The following is a 10652-nucleotide window of genomic DNA, read 5'->3' on the forward strand; positions in this document are numbered from 1 at the left end:
CATCATCAAAATGGCGGTGTTCATGCGGGACCGCTCTAGGTGTTTCCAGGAAAACTCTTTGGTTTTCCCAGACGCTCTAGCCATTTGAGAGGTTAAAACTCTGTGGTGCCTATTGTACTATAGAGTTCCCCCCCAAATGACTAGAGCATCTGGGGAAAACCATAGAGTTTTCCCGGAAATGCCTAGAGTGGCCCCCACAGGCACTGCCATTTTGATGACGTCACTTCTGGGTGATGTCATCACACCAGCGATGGAGGGGGAGGTTCCCCCTGCCAGCTCAGTGTGTGGGTTTGAGAACCCAAAGAAAAACCGTGACAAATAATGAATACAATTATAAATTCACTTGTAATTATTAGTGTATAAACCTTCGAAGTATTTGATTATCATGATCCATTTCAATGATTTAGTATTGTAAGGTAAGTACATATAATTCATTTACAAAAACGCATCTAAGCACAATTACATCAGAACAAATAATTTAAAGTGCTTAGTGCTGCAAAGTGCTTGTAAGTCAAAGTGCCTGTGTAGATTTTTCTTCCAAAAGGAATATATCTGAAGATTTCCCGACGTCCCTCTGACGGAGCCTGGAGCCAGCAGGACGCTTGTCGCACCGTTTCCACTGTCTTTATCAAAGAGGGATACCCAACAAGTTGTTTTTCATAATGGCTACATAAAGCAAACATGTACATCTTCAATAACATTGATTATCTCAATACAAAATTCATATCAGCAATAATTACAAACAACTCACCACTCAAGGGCAAAGACTGAAGCCAATACAAGCACGCAGTATTATTCCCAAGGCGTATTACCGCACCGTACATTAAACCACAAGCAATATTTAAAGGTACATTTACCAACAGGTTTTCAACCCACCTGTATGTGATTTCCGTGGTTCTCTCCATTGTATTCAATGTGCGGGCTTGGCAGCCCTACCTAAGGCCATTCCAGCAGCTGCAAGTGGAGGAGTGGGCTATCAAACACGGTTCTCCCAGATAAGAGTCTGCGCACTTAACCACTACACCAAACCGGGTCTAGGTTTCATACTGCACTCAGTGGATGGACCTTTGGCCTATCACTCCCTCTGCCTAATCTACCTCACAGTGGTTTTTTGGTGATAAAATAGAAGTGGGAAGAATTATGCACGCCACTCTCAGCTCCTTGGAGGGAAGGCGGGGTAATAATGTGATCAGTTGCATTTTATCATCCTGGCTTCATCACCTGTTCCCATTTAATCAAATTTCTTTCCTCTCTCACCTCCTGCTACACCCAACACACGCCCCCCCCCCCCAGAAAAAGAAAGGAATAATAATTCTCACTTTGGAATTAAATCCATTTTGTCACTAATTAGAACATGAGCTTTCATCTTTGCATATCAAGAGATTACAAAAAAAAAAATTCAATGGCTGTTCTCCAAGATGCCAGCCAATGTACACACATTTCATCGCTTAATTGCTGTTACCTCTCTACTAATACCTCCTATTAAGTGTGATTTATGAGACCTGCTAAAACACCCAAAAGATAAAACGTAAATTCATCCTAAACATTGCAAAAAAGAAAAGGGGGGGGCCACAGAAGAATGGGGGACCTGAAAATCAGCATCCTTTCATGAAGGAACTTCAAATGCGGATTTTGACAGGAAATTGCAGAACCAGATGTTCTCCAGAGGTGTGACAGCATTTGTCAGGGACTCAGCAGGTCAGATAATTTTATCTCTATTATGGCATTAGCAGCCTGAGACTAGCTTAGCCTGAGCTGGTCAAGGTTGGCCATAGTTGGTAGCTGGATGGGAGACCGCAAAGGAAGAGAGGGATTGCAACGCAAAAGCCAGCAACGCACGGTTGCCAGGTCCTTCCAAGCAGCCAGCTTATCTACCTGAGCAGGTGTTTTATCCCGAGTTCCAGCCATGTGCCCACATGACTTCCAATGTGAACCAAAAGTGATGTACACACTCCAACAGTGATGTTGGAGTGGTTGTAGTGACGCTCTGGTTTTGGGGCAAAAACTCTGTGGTAGATGAATCTCTACTATAGAGTTTTTGCTCCCAAACCAGAGTGTTGACTGGATGTGACTATGTCACTGCTGAGTCATGTTGAAGTCATCTGGGCACATTGCTGAAATGTTGGCTGTTCCAGCTGATCGGTGGTGGAGAGGTGGGGTCCAGCAGTGGAGACCCCTGCCCCAACTTTTTCTTGCCTGTAACATCCTGTGGATGAGGTTGCCAAGAGTTGGTTGCAATTCAATGGCACATCCTTTTGGCACTGAATGATTTCACATCAAGCAGTCTATGTTTCACTAGGGTTACCAATCCCCAGTTGGGGCAGGGATCCCCCAGTTTGGAGGCCCTCTCCTCACTTCAGGGTCATCAGATAGCAGAGGGGGGAGGGAAATGTCTGCTGGGCACTCCATTATTCCCTATGAAGACTGATTCCCATAGGGTATAATGGAGAATTGATCCACGAGTATCTGGAGTTCTGGGGTGGCTGTTTTTTGAGATAGAGGAATCAAATTTGCAGCATAGAATCTAATTCCTCTCCTCAAAACACAATCCATATTTCAAAAGGATTGGACCAGGGGTCCAATTCTGTGAGCCCCAAAAGAAGGTGCCCCTATCCTTCATTATTTCCAATGGATGGAAAACATTTAAAAGGTATGCGGTCACTTTAAACGTGATGGCCAGAACTCCCTTTGGAGTTCAGTCATGCTTGTCACAACCTTGCTTCTGGCTCCACCCCCAAAGTCCCCATATAATTCTAGTTGTCACCAGTTGTGAATGATCACTGTGCACTGAGAGCCAGTGTGGTGCAGTGATAAAAGGATCCAGGCGACCCTGACTCTTCCGTAGAAGTTGACTGGTTGACCCTGGGCCACTCACCTCCTTGCAGCCTCACAGGATTTTTTTTGGTGAGGATAAAATGGAGGAGAGGAGAACTATGTAAACTCTTTTGGGTCCCCACTAGGGAGAAAGGCAGGGTATAAATGAAATAAATAATATTTGTGGACTTTTCAGTTTTGCACAGAGGTGTCCTAAACTGGTCCCCTTCTCTTCCTCCTCATACACACACACAGAAAAAAAATCTTGCTCTCAGGCTTTAATTCACTGTCTGGTAAAATGAGATGAAGACCTTAAAAGCTGAGGTAGAGATATTTGGCTTTGAAGAACCGTTGGGAGTTTTCTATTGTTAACATTCTTCTCAGTCACTTGAAAGCACACGTAGACCAACCGGGCCACTTGATGACCAATACTGAAACCTTAAACCCCCCAGAATTGTTTTTCAGTTTCAAACATTGGTTAAAGAGCTGCTGCTGTTCTCTGCCCACAGAGGAAGAGAAAGAGAAAAGCCACCCACACCTCCCACTTCCTGTTTCCACTTGCAAGCTGACATTCGGGATGAACGTGATGGAGACAGGAGGCACTCTACCCCCTGCATCTCTATGGTGCGCTGCCACGATTGCCGGGCATCCATCACTGCTCATGGTTGTATCCAAATGGGAAAGGAGGAAGGATCAAACTGGCATACCACGTAGGACTGCTGACCTCCAAGCAATGGCTACAAATCTCACGCTATTAGAACGGATCTCCAGGCAACAGAGATCAGTTCACCTTGCAAAAACATGGCCGGATTGGGGGGGGGGGGCAGAGGGAGTGCTTGCCCGGGCGCTGCCAGAGGAAAGGAGAGAGGGGCGCCAAATTGGGTATGGAGTCCATTCTATTCTATGGGCCCATAAGACAGAATAGGCCCATAAGGGGGCGTCATTTTTTTAAATTTTGCCTCCCCCCCAAAAAAAAATCATGTAGATCCGCTCTTGCAAAAACAGCTGCTTTGGAAGGTGACTCTGTGGCATTATGACCACTGAAGTCCTTCCCCTCTCCAAACCTTGCCCTCCCCAGGCCAGGGCCACATCTAGGGGGGGGGGAGCAGAGGGGGCACTTGCCCCAGGCACAGCCAGTGGGGGGGGTGCCAAATGGGGTATGGAGTCCATTCTATTCTATGGGCCCATAAGGGGCACCATTTTTTAAATTTTGCCCCCCACCCCCTCAAAAAACATGTAGATCCAGTCCTGCTACAGGCACCACCACCAAACCTCCAGGTATTTCCCAACCCAGAGGTGGCAACCCTAATTCCGTGATTGAACCAGTTTGCATGTTCCTTGTGAGATAAATGTCAGTATAGCTTATATGTATAGCTTAGTATAGTATAGCTTATATATGGAAATGAGGGCATGGAAGCATGTGTGTGAATTGGCAAGAATTTCACTTTTTCTTTTTTTTAAAAAAACTATGTGAAATACCTTGGATAACCACTGAGAGCCAGTTTGGTGTAGTGGTTAAGTGTGTGGATTCTTATCTGGGAGAACTGGGTTCGATTCCCCACTCCTCATGCAGCTGCTGGCATGGCCTTGGGTCAGCCATAGCTCTCGCAGCAGTTGTCCTGGAAAGGGCAGCTGCTGTAAGAGCTCTCTCAGCCCCACCCACCTCACAGGGTGTCTGTTGTGGGGGAGGAAGGTAAAGGAGATTGTAATGCACCCTGAGACTCTGAGATTCAGACTGAAGGGTGGGGTATAAATCCAATATCATTATCATCATCTTCTTTTTCGTTTTCTTCTTTTTCTTTCAATTGATCAGCCTCTTTTTGCTTTCTTTTACAGAACTGGAACTTTAGAGGGTTGTTTTCCTGCCCTTTGTGACACATCGGTTGACTTTGGAAAGACGAAGTGTTGGATTTCATAGGTCAGGATGCTCACAGGCCATTTATCTGTCATCTCGGTTGGAGCGCATTCAGAGTTTTCAGCCAGTGGCCTGCTGCACAGCTTAGCTTTTTTCCTGGCTGGGCTCGACACAAAATTCCCCTGAAACTTCCCTGATAACTGCCCACTGATACCTGCAGCCCATTTCAGGGCACTGCAAGTTGAGGGTAGGCTAAAGAGGATTTTATCTGTACCTACATTTTCTGTAGAACCAGGACATCTGCAGATGTAATGTACATCTGGCCTGCTCTTATTTTTGGTGCATTGCAAATGAACCAATAGTGGCAGGAAATGGAAACTGCTCTGAAATGCACATTTTGTGAATATTGCAGATGGCTGCACGGGGAATGCTATTTGATGGTTCTTTGATTTTTTTCAGTACATAAAAGTCAAAGTTTTACTCTGTTTTTCTACTTTAAAATGCATTTGCAGTCTGAGGATCCCACTCAACAATTTCTCAGTGGTTGTTTTTCAGCAGCTGTTGGGACTACAGTTTGTGGGTGGTTTTGAACAGTATGGAAAGACGCCTGAGCTACAGAGCAGAACTGCCTTTGGTTGCCAGTGTCAAACTCCATTTGAAAGTTGGAGATCTCCCAGAATTGCAACTGGTTTCCAGTTGACAGAGATCAGTTCCCCTGAACAAAATGGCTGCTTTGGAAGGTGGATTGTATGGACTCGAATGCTGCTGTTTCTCCACTCTGCAGAAAATGTGACCCCAAAAGGGTTGCTTCTATCGGTTTCTTCATTCCTTGGCTTTGAGGAGATGACAAAAGGTTTATAAAACTTATGCCTCCTTAGAGAACAGCATTCATGGCATTTTCAAAGTCCCAAATGGTGTTGACTGCATGATTTCTAAGCCACCCCTGAGCTGGAGCCAGAGTTTATAGCCTCATCAAGAATCCAGAGAAGAGAAACCTCCCCACAAGCCTTGTTCCTCAAGTAGCTGAAAGTAGCCTTTAGGATGTGGGATATAATGACCATCTGGATAATGTAAGAAGAGTCCTCCTGGCTCAGCCCAGTGACCCAATCTAGTCCAGCATTCTGTTTGCCACATAGCCAGCTCTTTTTTTGTAGCAGGAACTCCTTTGCATATTAGGCTACACACCTCTGATGTAGCCAATCCTCCTGGAATTTACATTAGGCCCTGTACTAAGCTCTTGGAGGACTGGCTACATCAGGGGTGTGTGGCCTAATTAAGAATTTCCTGCTACAAAAACAAAAAAAACCCCCTGCGCATAGCCAATCAGCTGTCCCTGGTAAAATGGCCAGATGGGGGACTTAAATGCAACAGTAGCCCTTGGCAGTGATGTAACGATATCATCAGCAACATGCTGGCATCATTTCCTGTGTACCTGGAAGTGACAACAGTACATTGGCAGGGGACACTCTAGGCATTTAGGCAAAACAAAACAAGGATGATCAGGGGCCTGGAGACCATGCCCTAGGAGGAAAGGCTGAGGAACCTGGGAATGTTCAGTCTGGAGAAGAGGACGTTGAGAGGAGACAGGATTGCTCTCTTTAAGTATTTGAAGGGCTGTCGCTTAGAAGAGGGCAGGGAGCTGTTCCTGTTGGTGGCAGAGAACAGGAATTGCAATTATAGGTTTAAATTAAGGGTGGGAAGTTATTTGCTGGATATCAGGACAAACTTTTTTACAGTAAGAGTTGTCCAACAGTGGAATCAGCTACCTAGGGAAGTGGTGAGCTCCCTCTCACTAGCAGACTTTAAGCAGCAGCTGGACAAACCCTTGTCAGGGATGCTCTAGGCTGATCCTGCATTGAGCAGGGGGTTGGACTAGATGGCCCGTATGGCCCTTTCAACTCTGTGATTCTATGACCAGGGCTTTTTCTGTAGCCAGAACTCCTTTGCATGTTAGGCCACACACACCTCATATAGCCAATCCTCCAAGAGCTAACAGTAGCCCCTGTAAGAAGAGCCCTGTAAGCTCTTAGAAGACTGGCTACATCAGGGGGTGCGTGACCTAATATTATGGTTGCCAGCCTCCAGGTGGGGTCTGGAGATCTCCCACTTTGACAGCTGATCTCCAGCTGGCAGAGATCAGCTCCTCTGGAGAAAACAGCTACTGAAGGGTGAACTCTATGGCATTGTACCAAGCTGAGGCCCCTCCCTTCCTCAAACCCCACCTGGCTCCACCCCCAAAGTCTCCAAGTATTTTCCAATACAGACCAGGCAATCCTACCTAATAGGCAAAGTAGTTCCTGCTACCATCCCTCTCCCCCCGTCTATGACTATGGTTTAACTAGACCTTTGCCCAAACAGATGTCACTTCCGGGCGCACAGGGTGTGATATCAGTGTGCTGTGGATGCTGCTGATGTCCTCCCCCCACATTTCCTGCTATCTTTCCCCCCACCTGCCAGCTGAGAGGTGGTGGGGAAGCAGGGGTAGGGAACGTTGGCTCTCCAGATGTTTTTCGCTTACAACTCCCATCAGCCCCAGCCATTGGCCATGCTGGCTGGGGCTAATGGGAGTTGTAGGCAAAAAACTTCTGGAGAGCCAACGTTCCCTACCGCTGCGGGACACTGAAGGTATACTGCCTCTGAGCCTTCATGGCTAATAAACCAGGGCTTTTTTATAGCAGGAACTCCTTTGCATATCTGGCCACACACCCCTGATGTAGCTAATCCCCCTGGAGTTTACAGGGCGCTTAGTACAGGGCCTACTGTAAACTCCAGGATTGGCTACATTAGGGGTGTGTGGCCTAATATGCAAAGGAGTTCCTGCTACAAAAAAGCCCTGCTAATAACCATAGCCCTGTCCTGCATTAATTTGTCTGAATCCCCTTTGAAGCCCTCCCAGCTCTGCTCTACAGCTTACCACGTTCCAAGCAGTTGACATGATACCTGGCGTGAGTACTTATCTGCCACAAGTGTGCACCTCTCTGCCACAAACAGCTCATTGTACAAACGATGATCTGTATTGTGTCAAGATGGCAAGAGGATGGTCTTATGGGTATCCTGTCAGGGAACAGTATTCCAAGAGGCATTTCCCCACCATTATTTGTGTTAATTACTTCTGATTTGAACTTCTAAGTGCTGAGCTGTTTGTGAATCCAAGATGGATTATTCACCTCTCCATGCTAACACTGTCAAAGGAATTTGAATTTGGCAAGTTTCTCTAGATTCTTTCAGAATACTTCAGAGTAAATGACTGATGATTAGCTATTTGGGGGAATGGAAGGGAAGAACGCTGCATGTTGTCAGGGTAACAGATGAAAAACACACAAGGAAGACTATGCTTTGTGGTCATGCAGAGATTGTGGTTCTTATTCAGTCTTCCAACACAGAATTGGGTACCTTAATGATGGCTGCTAGTCCTGCTAAACTAACTCAGGATCTTTATGGCAGCCCAAGCATAGGAAGGGAGACTTTTTAAAAAGGGAAGAAAGATAGCTGGGAGTTAAACTCTCCACCTGAGGTTCATCCAGGGCTTTTGTTGTTGTTGAAGAAACTCCTTTGCATATTAGGCCACACCCCACTGATGTAGCCAATCCTCCAAGAGCTGACAGGGCTCTTAGTACATGGCCTACTGTAACTCCAGAAGGATTGGTTACATCAGGGGTGTGTGGCCTAATATGCAAAGGAGTTCCTGCTACCCCCCCCCCCCCCAAAAAAAAAAGCAAAGCCCTGGGCTCATCTCAAGCCATCAGTGTGGTGGAATGATTAGAGAACCAAGTTCTGCTCAGCCAGAGAAACTAACTTCCTGGGTAACCTTGAACCAAGGTTCACGCTTAACCTACTTTACAAGATTGTTGTGAAGATTAAGAAGAGGGAACTGTGTGCTTAGCCCTGATCACCTTGGATGAGATGGGATAAAAAATGATTATACTGTAGTGCAGGCCTCGGATTCAGCAGGAGCTCAAAGGAGCGCAGCTCCTGAACCTTTCTGAGGGTTCCCCCTCCTCCTCCATTGAATAGTAGGTGCAACTGCGTAACAATCCCTGGATGAGCTCCACCACCTATTTTTCTACAAAGCGACCCCTGCTGTAGTGTAAAAGCCAGCATGGTGCCGTGGTTAGAGTGCTGGACTAGGGCCTGGGCAACTCAAGTTCAAATCCCCACTTGTACCAAGGAAGCTTGCTGGGTGACCTGGGTCCAGTCACATGCTCTCAGTCTAATCTACCTCACAGGGCTGTGGAGGAGACAAAATGGAGGAGAGAAGAACAATGTAAGCTGCTTTAAAGACATGAACATATGAACATATGAAGCTGCCTTATACTGAATCAGACCCTTGGTCCATCAAAGTCAGTATTGTCTTCTCAGACTGGCAGAGGCTCTCCAGGGTCTCAAGCTGAGGTTTTTCACACCTATTTGCCTGGACCCTTTTTTGGAGATGCCGGGGATTGAACCTGGGACCTTCTGCTTCCCAAGCAGATGCTCTACCACTGAGCCACCGTCCCTCCCCAAGACAGGACATCAGTGGAGCAAACAAATAAATGAAAAGGTGTTCTTGGGATGAAGGTCTGTGGTGGAGGACAGGCTGGGAGATTCTCACCACAGATAAGGGTTGCCAGGTCTGGGCTGGAAAATACCTGCAGACTTTGGGGGTGGAGCCAAGAGAGGGTGGGGTTTGGGGAGGAAAGGGGCTTCAGCATGGTGCAATGCCATACAGTCCACCCTCCAAAGCAGCCATTTTCTCCAGGGGAGCTGATCTCTGCCAGCTGGAGATCAGTTGTAAAGGCGGGAGATCTCCAGGCCCCACCTGGAGGCTGGCAACCCTAGCACAGATTCTTACCTCTGCTTGCTGCTTGATGTTAAATACAATGGCTTTTGAAGTGGGGGGGGGATAATATTACCATCATCACCAGTTTTTACTTTTCATTTTCAACCAGACACAGAATCTGATGAGGAAAACAAGGACTTTGCGTTTAAACTGCTCTTAACAACCAGAACCATCTGCTTGACTCCAGGGGTTTTGTTGGTCACGTCTGTCATTTGTCTATGGGGTGTGTGTGTGGGGAGGGGGGGGGAAATGACACACACGGTTTCAATTGATGCAGGCCGCTGTGGAAAACTGCAAAAGGCTTGGGAGAATTGAGTCATTCTGAAAAGAATAAACCTGAGCAAGCACAAACAAACAGGCTGGCTTCTTCCTTAGTAATCTGACAAAAGGGCATTTTGACTCTTGAATATTTATACCCTGGAAATCTCATTGGTCTTTAAGGAGCTACTGGACTTGAATCTTGTTCTTCTAGCACAGACCAACAGAGGAACCTACCTGAAATTGCGAAGGAGTAGTAGTAGTAGGAGAATGGATTTATACCTCACCCTTCACTCAGAGTGGCTCACATCTCCTTTATCTTCTTCCCCCACAACAGACACCCTGTGAGCTAGGTGGGGCTGAGAGAGTTCTTCTAGAAGCTGCCCTTTCAAGGACAATTCTGCGAGAGCTATGGCTAACTCCAAGGCCATTCCAACAGTTGCAAGTGGAGGAGTGGGGAACCAAATCCAGTTCTCCCAGATAAAAGTCCATGCACTTAACCACTACACCAACCTGGTTCTCACACCAAACAGGCTCTGGAAGATGAAGGAGAAGACTGCAGATTTATACCCCGCTTTTCTTTCTGAATCAGAGTCTCAGAGCGACTTACAATCTCCTTTTATCTTCTTCCCCCACAATAGATACCCTGTGAGGCAGGTGGAGCTGAGAGAGCTCTCCCAGAAGCTGCCCTTTCAAGGACAACTCTGTGAGAGCTATGGCTGACCCAAGGCCATTCCAGCAGCAGCAAGTGGAGGAGGAGTGGGGAATCAAACCTGGTTCTCCCAGATAAGAGTCCGCACACTTAACCACTACACCAAACTGGCTCTAGAAAATGAATCTAGAAGGGTCACCTCAGGCTTGAAGATGTTCTTGTTCAATCCTTACCAAGGCTGGAGAACATCTGAA

Source organism: Heteronotia binoei, chromosome 14 (genome assembly GCF_032191835.1).
Source record: "Heteronotia binoei isolate CCM8104 ecotype False Entrance Well chromosome 14, APGP_CSIRO_Hbin_v1, whole genome shotgun sequence".
Lineage (NCBI taxonomy): Eukaryota > Metazoa > Chordata > Lepidosauria > Squamata > Gekkonidae > Heteronotia > Heteronotia binoei.